This window comes from Dreissena polymorpha, chromosome 14, assembly GCF_020536995.1.
Source record: "Dreissena polymorpha isolate Duluth1 chromosome 14, UMN_Dpol_1.0, whole genome shotgun sequence".
Classification (NCBI taxonomy): Eukaryota; Metazoa; Mollusca; class Bivalvia; order Myida; family Dreissenidae; genus Dreissena; species Dreissena polymorpha.
In genome coordinates this window covers 1602675-1622582 of record NC_068368.1, presented here as the reverse complement: position 1 = coordinate 1622582, position 19908 = coordinate 1602675, and the positions used below count along the sequence as shown (strand labels likewise).

At 32.8% G+C, this 19908-nt stretch overlaps 1 protein-coding gene across 2 annotated transcripts in view; it reads left to right on the top strand.

Annotated features, from left to right (window-relative positions):
- Positions 1–7147: 7147 nt before the first annotated feature.
- LOC127857929 (solute carrier family 28 member 3-like) overlaps positions 7148–19908 on the top strand; it is a 75082-nt gene continuing 62321 nt past the window's right edge. The window contains exon 1 of one of the 2 annotated variants that reach the window (XM_052394700.1): positions 7148–7273. The gene's annotated coding sequence lies outside the window, so the exon portion shown is untranslated. Of the gene's footprint in view, positions 7274–12925; positions 13060–19908 lie in introns of those variants that run through there. The other variant, XM_052394699.1, reaches the window with a different exon arrangement.

Genomic DNA, 19908 nt, shown 5'->3' with positions numbered 1-19908 from the left:
GATAGGACAAATCTTGTTCGAATACATGTACATCCAAATTGAAGTGAATTTATAACTTAATAACTATTTAAACAGTGACACGAATATCATAGGACATTGATATTACATTATTATTAAGGATTACACTTCAGTAATTGTCCATTTTTATTCCTTCACGAAATGTGACGTATTTATCATTTCCTGTGCCGTTCCGTCATTACGTTCGCCCTAAAGTTTGTATTTCCATTTTTTTGGATGGATCTTTTCCAAACTTTCAAAGTTGAATGACCTTGATGAACATACACACCTTTAAGAAAGAAAATTTATTGCGACAAGTAGTGGTCTGTGAAAATGGATTTTAATGCATGTGCGTAAAGTGTCGTCCCATATTAGCATGTGCTGTCCTAACAGGCTAATAAGAGACGACACTCGCTGTTATGATATTTTTCGTTTCAAGAAGGTTTCTTATTATCAAAAACTAGTTTAGGCGGAAAGTGTCGTCCCTGATGAGACTGTGCGGACTGCACATGCTAATATGGGACGACCCTTTCAGCACATGCATGAACACTCCTGTTCAGAGAGCGTGGCTGAATAGATTCCTATAATAATGTGTTATTAGGACTGCAGTATTCCATGTTATGACAATTCAGCACAGCGGTCTTCGAATCACTGTGGCACTTACTGAGGCTGCTCGCGAATCGGCTGTCCCTTAATGGTTTCATAAACACAACCCGATGGTCCTGCTGGTGTCAGATATAATCGTATGCAACTGTATTTAGATCTTGACGTCATGAGATCATATCGCAAAACGACACGTTTGCGGTATATTTGTACGACATTAACTTATGAATTTTAAATTATCAGATTTGCAAGTTTAAGTTTTTGGATTTAACATCTAACATTAAAGTGCGAACTGTTGAATTCGAATTTTTAACAGAAAACGCCGTCAATGGCTGTGTGCATAAAATACTTAAATCCTAAAGCCCCGTCAGTACGTTTGCGCTTATTGGCTGAAAATCAACTAAATGTGAATTGTACTAGTGCGTAGTCGTTATAAGCTCGCGTTTATATGTATTGCAATGATATGCATAATTCATCTTCTGCATGTGCGACATTGCATCCCAACTTGTTCACCAATATTTTCCCAACAATCCAGGTCACCCAGAGTGACTCAGTTATCACAAGGACACAGTTGACAGCTTTTTCAAATAAAATAAATATACCCGTCTTCGCTTTATGTTACCTGGCTGCAGATGTACTCATCTTTAGATTATAAAACTTGTTTAAAACCAGTATACATGTTGCTGCACTGCAGTGAAGTAGACTAGAGGATTTCATACTCAAGGTAGGCTTGTTTTAATATCGTGCGATGTGTCCCGTTTTGTACGTCTGTGTTTTGTTCATTTACTAAATGTTATCATTATGTTGTTCTTGTTTGTTGTGTAAAAATGAAAGACTAAATTAAAGCAAAAGATTTCAACACTAAAACGACACATTAACAGTTAAATATTAGACTACAGACATAATATGTCATATTTTAATTCATTACCTTTGCAATATTTTAATACATTTGAAAATAATGCACATGTAGATGGTGATTGGTTAAGTGGAAGATGATACTAATTTGGGCTATAAGGTAAAATATTTGTGTTATCATTTAACTTCATTATATGCTATTTTCTATTCATGCCTTGTTATTTTTTTAGACTAAATCAATTTATGTATGTATATATAGGTGTTTATTTCTATCCAATAAAATCAACAACAACGTAGGCAAAGCAAAATGCAAAAAATACACACGCACGCCCATACGCATACACCCACACTCACACACGCGCACACGAATACACCCACTCCCATACACACATGCCCACACTCACAAGTAAACTAAACATACATTACACGTTCATGGACAGCACAATAACCATGAAAACAAGTGGAAAAGCCCATTATGAGTGATAAATAATTATAATCGAAAAATGCATTTCAAAATAATAATAATCCAATAATTTCTTAAATGAGCTTAAAAAGAGGCGATCAAGAAATAATTGCCGATCATAAGTAAACAAAACATACATAAAAAGTACATGAACAACACAATAATCATCAAAACAAACGGAGGAGCATTTAAAAGAGGCGATCAAGATATAATTGCCGATCACTCAGTATGAGTATATTAACGCATCATAATTTTCTGTGTACGTTGGATACATGAAAACGTAAGAAAGCAATGGGTTTATGCCAGCGGCCAGATTCAATTATTTCACGATGAGATGATACTCTGAGTTGAGAAAAAGCAATGCGATGGTTTTCATTTGAGATGCTTGTGAGGTACATTTTTAAATCATTGTTTATGTTAAGATGCCTGTAAAACAAGGCTCGACTAAATTCCGTTAATCGTGAATTTATATTTTGAAAAAAACAATCCTTAATTCTTTGTTTGAATAATGACAAGAAAACTTCTTTTTGTCCTACCCCTTGGTGTATCCATACTTCTAAAAACCCTAAACTTGACAACAGTTGATGCAACGAACTGACCCAATTTTTTTTTTAACGGTGTCAATTCAAAGTCATGTTTCATTATGTTATATATAAGTTTAATATACTTATTTTCTTTGCTTTCTATTATTTTAAACCAGTATTTAACTATTTTAAAAATGTATGTATGATTCGTTTTCCAATAATGTCCAGTAAACTGGTTTCTTAAATCAAATCGAATGCTCGTTTACCACATAACTGTTATAAGTACATCGCTCTATTTCACATGTACATTGATACACTGTCTATTGGTAACTCAAACTGGTAAACGGCAAATGGAACCTGCGACCGAAACTAACGTTGACATATTAGCTCTTACTGTAAAAAATCAGTGATCTGCATATGGTTGTGGAGTTGTTTTCACAAATTATCTTTTATTTATGTTGCAAAACATCATAAAGTGATTTTATTAGGCTGTTTTGAATATGTGTGCACGTGATTGTGTGAATTATTATTTTATATCACATCATGAATGAATGGATACATATAGATATTCGCTAAAACAAATATTTCTTATCACACGTTAAATGATTCAAATAGTCTACAATATACGTAATATAAATATGTCGTGGTATAATGTTATCGCCTGACCACAAAGTGCATATAGTGCTTTATTCGGATATATTGTTGTCCGCCGTTCGTTCGTCCGTCCGTGTGTGCGTGTAACCGTGTTTCCGACAAGTTTTTCTTGAAACGCATTTAAACCGCATGGCAGAAATTATGGATTATTTACATAAATGTTAATGTCTCCTATGAAAATTGTTCAAATCCTTCCGTTTCGCCGATCTATATGGTCAAGGGGCTAAGAAATGAAACATTAAATCATCTAAGAAACCGCTTAGCGGTAGATTTTATATATTTTATTTGACACGTAAGGAGGTCCTCTGAAATAAACATCTACTTATGCCCATGGGATAAATCCGACCTAACCCATAGGAAGAACACGTTAACATAGACTTAAATACGGACAATTTTAGAAATTGTCTTGCCTGTAACCACAAAGCCAAAGTTGCTCTACAACGTCGTTTAAATCATGACCTGGGTTAAAGGCTGCCACACCTCAGGAGTTTAATCTGTATATGCGCAAATAGGACAAAAACATTTCAAATATGTGAAACAATAAGGATCAATTATATGAAAATAAGTATGTAACATCAGATTATCGTCATATACACAGTTTGTTCAAATTATGCCACGGCTTAATGCTACGGCTTCCTTATTGCATACATAGCATCATCTATAGAAAAAAATTCTACCTAGCTCCTTTTTACAAAGTTCTTGACTTAAACGGTATAGGCTTTATAACAAATATGAAATGTAATCTCATACAGAGGACGTCTTAAACGATTTTATTTATTATTCATCTGATATCTAAACTGGTCTCATCCCTTGGGTCACCAGGTTTACATAGACGTCTTATAAACGAAACACATCTAACAATAGTATTGTATAATACCGCAAAGCCAAATGTATATATCATATTTGGTATACAGTAAAAGCTAGAGGTCCTATACAAATAATTGCCTGAGGCAATTAATTCAAATTTAATTCGATTCAAATAACTGGGGTCAAAACTGATCCTGTCCCTGACGGATCAATTTTGAATATACTTGTTCAGGGAAAACATTTCAACGACCTTCCATTTGAACACGCAAAACCCAAGGCTTTCATATTGGGAATGTAGAATCATATATAGGTCTACCAAGCTAATTAAAATTAGTTCAGTGTGGTCCAACTTGCCCTGCATAAAGGATCGCGTTTTTACATTAAACTAATGTAGGTCAAACCAGTTACAACATTCTTGTCTGAAGTCTCAAAGCCCACTGTTTTCATATTTAGTATGTAGATTCATCAAGAGGTCTGATACAAATTGCGTTCAAATAATGCCCCGGTTGTAAAATGTGGCCTAATCTAGTTCGTAAAAGTGTTATATATAATGATATAAGAAAAACCTTTTAAAGTCTTCTTGTTTGAAGTCCATGGCTCCCATATTTTGCATTTGGGGCCAATTACGAAGTTTGTTCAAATTCCATATTCGGCATGGAACATAATGTAATAGTCCTCTAGAAGTGTATTAATATCATGTCCCTGGTTTGACAACTTGCGACATTTAAACAATATATAATTAAATATCTTCTCGGAAACAATAAAGAACAGAGCTTTGATATTAAGTATTTAATATCAGACAGTGGTCCTCTACAAGGTCCTTGACAAGGTTTGCTTGAATCCTGCTTCTCGGGTTAAAGCGTGTCCGCCCAATGCGTAACATAATTTATATAGACTTATATTGGAAACTAACATGCTCGACTCTTCTCTAACAATGGAAACCCCAGAAGTGTACATATTGGTCAGTAATTAATTATATTGGTTATCAACTAAGTTTATTTAATACATTGCTGTTTAGTCAAAATAGCCCTAAACCTGGAATCGTGATCAAAACATCTATACGCTACAGTTTCTGGTGTGGGCATTCAAGACTCCTCAATGTTGCAAGAATAAACAAAAAAAGATGTCAACTACATAGTTTGTTAATATTATTATTATGGGATCAATGTTGACAACGCCCTAGGGGTCACATTTTTAACAAGGGTTTATAGTATGATAATTTTTAATATTCTCTGAAACTGAAGCTTTGATACCTAAAACGTACTGAAGTATGGTGTTGCTCTTTGAAGTGTTTTTAAATTATGGTTTGATGAGTAAGTGATGTTTGTTTTGGGTTTGATTCTACCTCAATCAAGAGCGGACAAATAGTACGTTGGTTAGTTTAACAAACATGGAAAAGAAAAGATACATTTATTTATTTTGAAAATCTTCCAAACAGGAATGAAATACTAGTCTAAAGTTGCTATTTACATATCTTCGATTCCATCTAAAGCCTTAGGATTAATTAAACATACTTCAATCCATTTCCTGAATTGATCCAATGTGTCCAACAAAACGATCCAGAGATAATTCCCAGCTAGGAATCAAACCCGGGTCACCCTTCATTACATTTTTTCCGGAGCATATCTTGAAATCCATCAGAGTTGAAACTTAATAGTTAAAAGCTTATCTTAAGCGTGCAGTGCATAACAGCCAATGCTCTTGCTTCAACATTTGTTGTTTCCATATGTTAATTAATAACATTTAAATTTTGCTTAACGTGGACACTTTAAGATGTATTAACATTTTACTGGAAGAAAGATATATATATAAGCAGAAATATAAATGTTTTGCCAAAAATTAATGTAAAAATTTGTATTTGCGTCTTTGGTTTTCATTAGTCATACAAATATAAAAGTATGCTTTGTTTGCATAAATAACTAACAGCTCATATTATATGTAGACATTCATAATTAACAAACATATTTTGAAAATTGACAATTATATAAAAAAAAATATATAGATATCTGCAGTTTTTACGCATATGTTCCCTTTAAAATGCTTATGCTGAGCCATACAATTCAAATTCAGGAGAGATTTTTAAGCGTGATATATACAACACATGTTCTAAAAGTGTATGTAGTGATGCGTCGTTTTTTAAAGGTCGATACTATAAACAGAAATTATGGTTTACGAATATTTTCGATTTTTGAAAACAACTTAACAATACAAAACAAACACGTTGGTCATACTTGCATAACAAATAGTATTTTTGTTATTTCATTCAGACTTCTTTTGAGGTTTCTAACCGGACTTTTTCGGAACTCAAAATATTTTTATCGTGTATCCAAATCGGCAGTAAATGAAAGCAAACAGTTGTTCTTTTAATGATACGAAACAAAAAACTGTGGATACATTAAAGGGACCGTCAACCGCGATTGACGAAAAAAGTTATAAAATACCGTATGTTTTCCAATTATTCGTTTATATTGATTAAAACATCACGACTGGTATTTAACATAACTTGAAAAAAGTTGTTATGTTTTCATATTTTCAATATATTAGGTAATAAATTTTGCGTTATTTATAGTGTGTATACCGTTTTGTCACATATTTTCGCGATGTACTTTCGATTTCACATCGCGATATTTAATTTTCGAATATACTGAAAATATTAACGTTTTATTAAGTAATGTAATATTCCATTCGTGATATTTTAATCAATATAAACTAATCATTGTAAAAACTAATAATTGTAAAAAAAATACGGTATCTTAGAACTTTTTTTTTTTCGTCAATCGCGGTTGACGGTCCCTTTAAGCAGATCTTACTGGTTTCCTTAATAATAATAATAAAAATAATAATAATAAAATCTTTATTTAAAGAAGATAGACTTGTTAAGAAATACATCAGATAAAATTACATAATATGCAATTTATATAATACATTTCTTATTTTCAACAAGGTCTTTTAACAAGATACAATTTACAACAAATACATCATATTTCATCTTGAGCAATAAGAACAAAACATAAAGAATCATATATGCATACACATATAAAGATATATATTATAATTAAAAACAAATGACAGACATAAAACTACAATAACCATTTATGCAAGAACAGTATTTAAACATTAAACTAATGTTATTTTCTAAAACAACATGAAGCATGTTCAGTTTATTTGTTACGAAGATCATTTCAACTGCGTCACTACTTAAAAGCGACGGTTTAAATCATTGCCTGTATCGGGTATAGAAGCCTTTCAAACTTAATATAGCTAACGTAACTGTTCATTGACTTCTTTTATTCATGATTTAGATTTTAATACGGCCATTTTGTTATAAAAATACAGATGTGATATGTCACGGGAATTAAAGCAAATACCGGTAAGAGTGGTTAAAAATAAGGGTTAAGTTGGGTGTCCGAATATACTTATTTTGGATAAAAAGTTACCAAAGACATCGTACGTAGTGAGGTTTATAGAAACATGTGAGTGTTTAATATCGCGACAAATCTGAAATGTCGGCGATTGTACTGGTATTTTAGTTTGAAAAGACGCTAACTGGTATATGGTCGCTATGAAGATGCATATTTGAATTAATTAAAATTAATTAATATAAAACAATATAATTTTACTTAATATACGTAACCATTAGCCGTATTCGCATACAAAGCTGCAAGAAAAAAGCACTATATTATACAGGAGCAAAAACTGTCTTCGCTAGCCTTATGCTTACAATTGTAAGTCGTCGTCCTCCTCCTTCACCTCCTCCTCATGATCACCTTCTTCATCACCATCTTCATCATCGTCATATCATCAGCATCAGCAGCACCATCACTATCGCACACTTGTGACTTTTTGTGGGTATTTGTCTGAAAAGTCATTCTCATTGGTAGCAATGTGTCAAATTTATCCCGACATTCAACTGTGTGATACGCTCAACTACAAAACGTTGGGCGGAATGATACATTTGTGTTAATATGCGGTCTTTTTCCCGACGAGAATGTGGTTTACTTTGGCAACATTGGCGACATGCCACTGATTCGCTTTCTATATTATTTTGTTAACAATTACATTCCGCATAATTATATTCCTAATGCATACAATGATTAAACGCTATGCATATTAGTTCACAGAATAACACATTAACTATTATAGCTCAGCTTACATAATCCAGTACAGTGGACATACAAATAACCTGCTTTATCTCTATGTTCCTAGCAGCAAAGACTGAGTGACATTGTATTAACGTATAAGTGCAATTGTGTTTAGAAAATATCAATGCAATATTAATTGTCAAGTGATGATAGTGTTGTATGAGAGCCATGGCGCAAAGCTGTTTTAGTTTAATACCCTCTTGGAAGCTGGCGTCCCTTATCGTAGAATTAGGTGGTTGGTGAATACGGGCCCTGAAGAAGTTTGTTATTGAAATATAAACCATCGTTAATCTTGTTGCAAAGTGGCATTTCCAGGGTAGGCATGTTAATGTTAAAAAAATCTGAAAGGTTGATGAACCTATTTGTAGCTACTTACATGAACATGCGATTAATTGAATTTAACATAGAGAGTTGAGTGTGAGACGTTCATTCATGCATTCATTCATGCATTCATTCATTCATGCATTCATTCATTCATGCATTCATTCATTCATGCATTCATTCATTCATTCATGCATTCATTCATTCATTCATTCAGTGTATGTGTGTGTCCCAAAACTTTAACCTTGGTTAAAGTTTGATAACTTTTGCATTATTGAAGATAGCAACTTCATATTTGGCATGCATGTGTATCTCACGGAGCTGCACATTTTGAGTGGTGAAAAGTCAAGGTCAAGGTCATCCTTCAAGGTCAAATGTCAAATACCATTGTAATTTTCTTTCCTAAAACTTTTACCTTCGTTAAAAAAAATCACTTCTTTTTTAATATTGAAGATAGCAACTTGATATTTGGCATGCATGTGTATCTCATGGAGCTGCACATTTTAAGTGGTCATCCTTCAAGGTCAACGGTAAAATTTATGGCTTCAAAGCGGCGCAATAGGGGGCATTGTGTTTCTGACAAACACATCTCTTGTTTGAAATCTTGTGAACTCAACCTTATCAGAATAGTTCAGTTCCTTCAAATCTAAGGTGAGCGCCTAAGGGCCAATGTCCCGTTTGGTACAAGGTATGTGATTCACATTAAATTATTGTTGATGGAATTCACATACGTTTGAGAACAAAAGATAAACTACATTTTTTAAGGTTTATATATGTCTTAAAAATAAAAGCCAAACCCATCAAATGAATTTGGCACATATACCACATCTGAAATGGACTGATCTTTACGAGACAACGCAAAAACTGTTTCGTGTAAAATAAGCATAAAGAAGTGTTATAAAACGCATTATATAAGAACCTCAAATTTGAGTGTCAGATCTTTCAGATGTATTGCAGCTTAGACAACGAAACCAATACTTGAAGGTTAATTGAAACTTCGCTGTCCGCTTTTAGCAATATTCGCGAATTAGCATCAGTTTACTTTATTATTTGATCAGCGCTGCGCTTTATGGATACGCACTGACATTTACATGTGCTAGACGTTTGTATCTGCAATAAACTATTGCGCTTTTATTTGATCGCCCTTAGAGTTCAAAAGATTATGCACGTCATCACAGCCTGTTACATGCAGGACTAGTTTGCGGCGTCGGCCATGTGTCAACCGCAAGTACCCGATCATTTGCTTCCTGACCGCCAGAACATTAACATTTTGATACATTGTTTGGCGTCATTGTCATTATTTCAGGTTAGTGATACATTATTGTTTACCACATTTGGCTCTTTATTGTTATGATTTCTTTATATGTACAACGTATTAAAATATGTTATGTTAATTATTGTACGAAAATAGCGTCATATGGTTATTGTTGTTGTAAACGTTATTTAATCATACAAATTATCATATAAATTTTGTCACTTGACCGCCAGAACAAAAACATCATTTAATTTTATATCTTTGATAGGTTCATGTGGTTCATTATAACAGGTTAGTGATAGATTGAAACATTTAATGTTTATATGCGGAAATTTAGTCACTGTTCGAAACGAATTAATGTCATTAGTAATAGATGTAAACAGATTGCTAACATTGAAAATATATTACCGGTCAAAATGGTTGGTTTTATTAACTCGCGGACATAAGATAAATAAATCAATCTGTATATTGTATTATTATTGCATATGTACAAAATGGATTGCATATCCAGCTAAGATATCATTGTTATGAAATTTAAATAACGTTTTGTCGAGACCCTATTGTTAGCTAACCATACAATTTTTATTATAAGGTTCCAAATGACATGAATAATACTCTTTTAATTTAAGAGATACGTTAAAGTGATATTATGGGCATTTTTCACTGTTGAATTGAGCTGAAAAGAACTAACAGGTCAAAATAGTTAGTTAAAAATATGGTTACTGACCAATTATCTGCAACTCATCTTGCTACCAGTTGTTTATAAAAATATATTTTATATTCGATATTTTACATGACTCACCCAGTCATGTAAGCCGAAATGATCCGTAAAACAAAATTGTGTCTTTGTGTCGTATGAACGAATCTGCACTCAAACTAAATTTAGGTTCACAACGTACATGCATGATCAGTTGTCAAACGAAAGTACGGTTGATATTGAAATGAATTATTTTTCTCTTTCCGGGATATTGTTTTAGTATGTTGATGCTGCATTAACAAATATAAGTGTATATGAAGTCAAAACACCAAAAATAAACAACGGTTGCAATAGACACCTATAAACTGTTAGATGCCCATAATATAACTTTAAAGCGGGTATATACGATTTTGTCAAATATTTATGAATTTATGTAAACTGTGTAAAAAACTTATTATATATATTTTTCAATATAAATTAAAATAAAAGTTAAGAAGAACATGTGTCGAAAAATGCGAAATAAGCCAGATATTTAATTCTGAAATCGAAAACGGCTGTACAGCCGAATTCGCCAGCATATATACCATACATGTACGATGTGCATCTAAACTTAGTTTAACGGTTTATTTGAATTCCTGCAACGATATCTATTCATACGACACACGAACACTATCTCCGATCCTAATACAAAGACGAATGCTTCGGTTATTGTAGGAAAATATGTACGTCATTATCGGCTCGGGGCGCTAATTTGTCTTTGCTGCATTTTATTAAATTCGGCTTTAATGTATATTTTCTTGCCTATTTTGTGTTATTGTAACATATTTTATCAATATATTACAATTAAACACATATAAAAAATCGTATATACCCGCTTTAAGATTTGGAACACATTACTCTTGAATTATCGCGTTTAACTATTACAATTTTAAATGGAATGTTATTGAATTACTAGAGACCATAATACAATTAAATTCCTTACACGAATTTAGATTTAAAAAACATCTATAAACATGAACAGCACATCTGCATAATTGTTTTTCGTCATCTCATTATTCCCCCAAAATCCCCACTTTTGTTTTAAAATGACGTAAAGCATATTGTATACTTCACATTGGCTTATTGGCTAAGTGAATGACGAACGAAGAGTTAGTGGTTTGGCGTTTAGCAGGGGATCCAACCTGCGATATCTGAGTGCTGGTGCGCTTGTGCCAGAGTGTTACCAGCAGATCAAGGGTCAGCTGAGACTAAACTTAAGTGCTTTTAATTAGCCAACTTATTTGGCTATATGTAACAATATACATTGTATGGGGTCTTTGGTTCTAATAAAATACCAAGCTAATGGCGGCCTTTAGTTAAGGGTTTTAGTAACGAATTTTTTTTTGTTAAAGCCCACGGTATTGTTTGGATTTTGATGTAAATGAAATATTTAAATGCGATAATTTACTCATACTCTAGGATAAACGACGGCATTTTCAAGTGGTTTACGGCCTTCGATTTCATTTGAATCTTAGCATATGTCCGTATAACCTATATCTTGTATAACAGATACCGTATTATCGAGTTCATGATGTTAAACAGAAGGTTATCAATATAATAACAAGTATAACACATTTTGAACATTCTTGATATCTGGTAACATAAACAAAAGATACATTGAACAATAATAACAGCCTGCTGATTACTGACCCAATTGCCGTATAAGCTAGTATTTCAACGTTACTTTCGTTAGCATTTCCATAAATTTTGCCGTATTACATTTGCATAAATAATAAGGGTCGATGGGTAAGCCGCTAACATTTAGCATAAAGCGGTTAACGAAAATAGACGAAGTTTGATAAACGGAAACGCGACAGAAAATAACAGTTTAAATTATAATATTTTAAACACGAAATAGCAGTTTTGTATGTAAGTTAAATGTACGAATTAACAACAATAAAATAGAAATAACAATATCCAACAAATGTAAATAATAACAATAATGTTAAACCTAATACCCGTTGTATAGCAAATAACACTTATTTGCGTATTTCTTGTGCTGTCCAGTGCTGGAATTGTCCGGACATTCATATTTGTTATTGGTATTCTAACACGGGCAATGGCGATCCTTCGTATGCTTACACTTTTGGACGATATTTTTAAAGATACGGATGAGTTGCTATCTTTTTATGTGTTTCTCTGGCTTAACTTTAGGATTATAAGATTGTGATAATGTGCTTATGTTTTTCCCGTTGTTAACATTGCATGCAATAGAGACTCAAGACAATCCCGGGGATATTTAACTTGGTACGATAAAACAATACAAAAGGATATTTTTAAACTTTAGACCGTTTACACGTTTGAAATTTGATTTCATATACTAAAATTAATTTTTTTACTGTATCAGAACATTTCAAGAGTAAAAGCATTTACACACCCTTTGTTTTTAATATCGATTAAGCAATCTCTTATTTCCAGATTTGAGTTCGGGAGTATGCATTTTCAGTCTCGTTAATTAAAGAGACTTAATCACTCTTGATCGACTGGTCGACAAAAATGCATTGTTTTCATAAATATAAACACCAACGACAAGACAGAAATCAGCTACCATACTTAACATTTTGTCAACCGCACGTACAGCGAGATTATACAAACAAAATTGAATGGCCCGATGCAGATGTATACCTGTCCATATCTTAACGTAAACGTGTTTACATAGGTAGACATGTGAATTAGGAAGGATATTTGATTTCGAATCCAAGGTAAGGTAAATATATAAGAAACGGTTCACAATGTACTCGTACATTTATTTATATGCGTCCTGCTATAAAGAGCATCATTTGTTTAAAACAGAAATTGTGATAAAAATATATTTGTATTTCAAACGTGTTTTTTTTTTTATTTAAACGCTGTATCGCAAATATAAAAAATTTTATGTATTTACTCGGCCCAAAAATATTTATTTTGCTTTGAACATAACACACGTTTATCCACATATAGATCTACTTTAAATGTTTTAACTAGTATTTTGCCAACAAAATTCTTGCAGTTACATAAACATTGTAACTCGTTTAGGAATAAATGAAGGCCGACAGCTGTCTTGACAAATGTCCCCTGCGGCAATATAACGTCATGCAACGTTAAAAATGCTCGCGTTTATAAACAATAAATTAAATGTATATAGTTTCATACGGTCTCCATATACCATCAGCATCATGTTCTCCAAAACGCATTCGCCTTACGTCTTAGTTCGTACCAAGACATCTACATTAATAAATATGTTCCAAATGTGCCAAATGTATGTACAGCAATATTTTTCAAATAAACCGTGCTCTGCGAAAAAGGGGTTAAATGCATTTGCGTAAAGTGTCGTCCAAGAATAGCCTGTTCAATCCGCACAGGCTAATCAGGGACGACGCTTTCCGCTTTATATTATTATTTTCAAGAAAGTTTCTTTTTAGGAAAAATCAAGTTTAGGAAAGTGTTTTTCCTGGTTAGCCTGTGCTGACTACACAGGCTAATCTGGGACGACACTTTACGCAAATGCATTAAACCTCCTTTTCAAACAGTACGGCCCAAATGTATTTAAAAATAGCTTAGAGTTATATTTTCCTATTTGATCTATACAGATGTTTTCCAAATAACGTCGCATTGACTTGGAAAGTGATATGTATCCTGACACCGATTTATGATCAGTGTTTCATGTAGAAACAAGGTAACACTCCTTATTATATCAATACCTGTAATCGATGATGTTAACCATCTTAACATCCGGATGTATTCTCAGTTGTTTTATACAACGCATATGGTTTATATTCTAGTTGATAAGACAATCCGATAATTTAAGCCGTGTCTTACATACGATGTACCATTTAAGCAACCAAATCATCGCGATTCGAACTTAAAAATGGAAAATGGCTGTAAAAAACATTATTAAAATGCTGATTGCGAAGAAAGGCTTCTGGCAACAGGTAGGACTGCGAAAAAAGACTAAGCAACAGTTTTAACTACATTTCGTTTCGCACTTTGATGATAACTGAATCTTTTATTAATCCATCGGCAAACGCTCTTTTTGAGACATTTGTACAATGCATGTAGTAATAACCGCTATAACTCGCATTTTTCAGAAAACTTTCGTTTATTATTTACTTTTGCATTATGGGTGCATTTTCTCTTTTCACGAAGTTCCTTATACGTGTAGGACTTTTTTTCAGTCCAAGTGGTATTATGTTTGCTTGTTGTGAGTACTGTTGCATACAATGTTACATAGGATTGCTTAATGGACTTGTATAAGGGATCTCACTCCTCTCTACATGTGGTATTCCATTCGACATATTTCACTGATACACGGTATATTGGTATACTATTTACTCCTCTACATGTGGTATTCCATTCGACATATTTCACTGATACACGGTATATTGGTATACTATTTACTCCTCTACATGTGGTATTCCATTCGACATATTTCACTGATACACGGTATATTGGTATACTATTTACTCCTCTACATGTGGTATTCCATTCGACATATTTCACTGATACACGGTATATTGGTATACTATTTACTCCTCTACATGTGGTATTCCATTCGACATATTTCACTGATACACGGTATATTGGTATACTATACAATTTCTGGAGATAATACAATCAATGATCCGCTATTTTATTCAAATATATATTGAAAATGCACTTTACTACTTAACTGATTGTTTGTTAACCTCGTATAGTTTTCGTGAAATGTTCATGAAAAATATGAAAGTAATGTCATTCTGAGACGAATGAATACTAAAAATATGGAAGAAAGTAATGTTTCTCTAAAGCGAAGGATTTCACTTGTGATATATTGATTGACCTTTGGGATTGTTGATAACTCTGATAGAAATAAAGCCACATATTAACTATACCAGACGATTTGGACAGCAGCTATCAAAAAAGAACGAAATAAATACGTGTCTTGCTTTGCGCGTCCGATATAATTATAAGACCTATATACCTAAAACATATAGTAAAAAGATTCAATTTTTAACCCCGTATAATACTGAAGATCAAGATATTCCCTAAATAAACTGCACTTCCACACAATGTTTGCTTTATACCTGTACAGTTTCAAATTGATAGTTAATGTAATTTTTATATACAAATAATCTTTAAAAAGGGTTAAAACATATAAATAATACTTTTAATAATAACTAATAAATAATACTTTTAATAATACCTAAGTTGCTTGCACATACAATGATGATTCGATTTATCATAGACACAATGCGGGAGCTCAAAATTACGCATGCGTAGTATTATACATTTTGGCTTCAGCTAAGCCTTTATGGAGGGGCGCAGAGCCCTGTCGCATTGAACCTCCGCCATGACAATACAAATTACTCGACGCTAATTACATTATAATGCAAATATATAATATAATTTAATTAATTAAGTAAACAATTATAGGTATATGGTCACATGGTGATTTCTGAAATATGTCTAAATTCACAGTGGTTGTGGAATAAATAAGTATGCATTGACAGATTATTATTATTTTAAAAACAGATTGTTATTATTTTTTTATATAAAGGTATCAATTAAATTAAAATGTCAATAAAAAAAATACAAATGTGTCTTGTTCTGTGAAAGCTGGTCATAATGCATGTGAGTAAAGTGTCGTCCCAGATTAGCCTGTGCAGTCCGCACAGGCTATTCAAGGACGACACTTTCCGCCTAAACTTGATTTTCGGTAAGGAAGGACTTCCTTGAAACTAAAAATACCCTTAAAGCGGAAAGTGTCGTCCCTGATTAGCCTGTGCGGACTGCACAGGCTAATCTGGGACGAAACTTTACGCACATGAATTAAGCCCAGTTTTATCAGAACAAGACCCATTAATGTTCAGTGCATCTGCTTGTTAAATAACTCAGCTTAAGCTTGTGCACCTATTTTCTAAACCTCAACATTAGACTATAACACTGAATGATGTAAAACAATATGATATGAACATGTAAAAATGCAAATCAGATAATTTGACGGAAAGCTTTAATGTAACACTGAAAAGATGCTCTCAAATTTTGGTACAGAATGTGGAACTGAATAACTTCAAAAGATACCACTAATGAAATATTGTACAGGATATCCTGTGAAAAAAACATGCTTCATAATACAACATATTTAAATGATCGTTCAAATGATGATGGCCACCATTTAAACAGAAATTGAATCAGTTTGTTCGTTATATATATATATATATATATATGCCTCATATTCGGTACTTCACGTTTTATTATAAACCTCCATTAGTATTCACCATGCTTTACACGGTACTTACACAGAAATTTATATCACAATACATGTATTATAAGTTGTACTTTAAGCTCAAGTTGCTTGAGTGCTATGTCGCCTGCAATCTACCTACGAACAAATATTTTTGCAAAACTTAAATTCAAATTTAATTTATTGAGCGAAGACCATTCGTCGCTCTGTGAAAACTGCTTTTACTGCATGTGCGTAAAGTGTCGTCCCAGATTAGCCTGTGCTGTCCATTCAGGCTTATCAGGGACGACACTTTCCGCTTTAATATTATTTTTCGTTTAAAGAAATTTTCTTCTTAGCAAAGTCCAGTTTAGGCGGAAAGTGTCGTCACCTGGGACGACACTTAACGCACATGCATTACCCCCCCCCCCCCTTTTTTTTTACAGCGCACGATCCATATGTTTATTATACATAACTTTGTATTAAAAAAGAGCTTAAGTAGTTTTTTACTGGCTTTTTGCATGTTATAATTTAAAATTTTTAGTGCAAATGAACCATTTTATGTCAACAAATCTGCGTCGTATATTACATTCGATGACTTGTGGAAAATTCTTTAAAATTACCTGATATTTTTTATAAAGCTACATACCGGCCACATTAAACATCTCACTTTCATCTTTTTATTTGGTACATTTGGTACCGGAACGTATGCGTCACAAAATCTACACAGGTTGATAATAAATGTTAATATATTTATATATTTTATATTAAACATCCGGGAAATGCAAATCTGGATAATGTTACGAGACAGAGTGGCAGATTAGTGCATGGAATGCAACAATTTCCATACATATTGTTAAGCGTTCCATAGATTTTTGTATGTACATGAATTGAGTTTGTCATTAAATGATTTATGCTGATAAATGTAAACATTTGATCTAAAAAGCTCCAGTAAAAGACAAGAATAAAATTAAAGAAAGAAAACAGTAACCTCAACTGGGCTCGAACCACAGATCCCAGGAGTAAGTGTGTAACGCTTAGACCACTCGGCCATCCGTACTCATACCATTTTATACTTAATCAAGCAATCCTCGTAGTATCACTATATATTACGACAACAGAACTCTTAATCTGAAACATTTTTTTTTATTTTGTCAATTTATCAAAACGTGAAAAGGTCCCTTTAAGATTCGGTGTTAATAGTTTGTTTGAATACGCACATTAAATCGTTGCCATTTTAACGCTCGTATCACACCCATGCACTGTATGTATAATATATATCTATGTATCAAACCGACGTAATTAATGTTGCGGATTAACTGGTTAATAAAATTGAATGCCTTTATGACCAAAGTACATTTACATTTTCTTATAAAACTTTGGTTAAGGTGTATGTAAAATAAATCAAATACTACTTAAAAGGAGCATATATATTGTTAAGTCTCCAATAATTACATCATACACTCAAATGAATGCTTTTTCCACATTATGATTTTCATACGTTATCATCACTGCTTACTTCATACAATATCGTTGGATTTTGAAATATATAGAGGATATCTGTTGCATTTGGTGGAATATCGAATTTAATGCACGAGTGGTCTTAGAAAATGATATTTTCACGAATGGCGCAGCCATGAGTGAAAATATATTTTTTCAATATATCACGAGTATTGTATTGACTGTTTTGTAGATTTCTATATAAAACTATTTAAGTAGAGTAGAATGATAGAAACTGTATAAGAAACTGAAAACGTCGCAATGTCCCATATTGTGAACCATACTTCAAGTGAATTTGTTTTATCTTAAGATATCGTCCTCATGTACCGGTCCAGATTTATCGCGAGTGTGCCCGCATTGATAGAATAGTGAAATAACATGGGCATTCGATGTCGATGGTTAATATCTTATATTTGAATAGCAGTCCGCCCGTTTATTGTCACCAAGTATATGCAAATTCTCCCCGCGTTTGTTCTTAATAACTAAGACCAATCGGATATCGAAGTCAGGATTTTATAGTAATCGATGAAATGACCGTGTATAACACTGAACCTTATGCCTTGTAATATAACCAGGTAAAAAATTATCATCAGAATCCACGCCCACACAAATACTGTAGGCTTCCTGATTTTGGATTTAATAGTTTTGACGATGGCGTAAACAATGACCTAACGAAAACAATATTTTCATTTTCATCTCAGAAAAGGTAATTTCTTTTTTTACACCATATAAGCCATATACAAACATTTCATAAAAGTTTCAGTAGTATAGATTTGGACGTGTCTGATATATTGTAGAGGTATTTCTTATCACACGAGTGGCATAATTTATCATATTAAAACAAATATGACCCAAATAGTTACAGTATTAAATTTAAGCGTGGTGAGAAGGAAATCCCACAAGTCACAAGGCTCTTAACTGCACGTACACTTTTTTAAAAATTTAATAATAAATTTTTTAACCATTTTTTCAACGCTAAACACCGAGCAAACAAGAAGAAAACGCAAGCAAACATGATATTTTAAACGCCCCGACACACTATTACTCACTACTGTTATGTGCAAATAGTGAATCAATGCATACGAAAAAGTTAATTTCGACATTAAAAAATAGGTCTGGTTAGCGGATACAAACAGCTTGTTTACGTCTAATAGGTGCAGACACGTACTGTGTTTCTTGAATTATTGAAGTTGAAATTATCTGTGAACCGCTTTAAAAGCAATATGTTACTATCGATTGAATACATATTGCAAAGTATATAACGCACAATAAAGTGAAACCTATATGGGCAGTAAATAGAGCTTATTTCATATTATGATTTTATTATAACGACTTGTTTTGTGTTTAAAAGCGCACTTCATTTAAACAAATATCAACGCATCGTTATTGTTTTATAGATTTATGTTTAATTAACATATTTTCTAGTTATTTATATGTGTTAAGTCGTTTCCTGTTGAGGGCAAAAAAAATAATGACGCATGGCAAAAAATCAAAAGTTACATAAATAACACAGTCTATTGACTCTTCAATATGAGTCGTCATTCTTCAATGAATAATGTAACAAAAACTGAGCGCCATTCACTACATAACAAACTAATAAACACAAAGATAATGCTTAAGGTTTATAATTCGCCAAATGCAAGCACTTAACTTTTACGCGATTATCGGAATAATCGTCGGAAGTTTTATGAATATTCTTGTTCATATCCAGTTGAGCGTTTCATTGAGTAATTTAACCCATTTATGCCCAGTGGACTCTCACATCCTTCTAAATTGGATCAATTTATTTCCAAAACTAGGGATGTCCGGTATATTTATTTCTATATTTAGAATATTACTTTCTGAAATTCCTTTAAGCAAACAGCGCAGA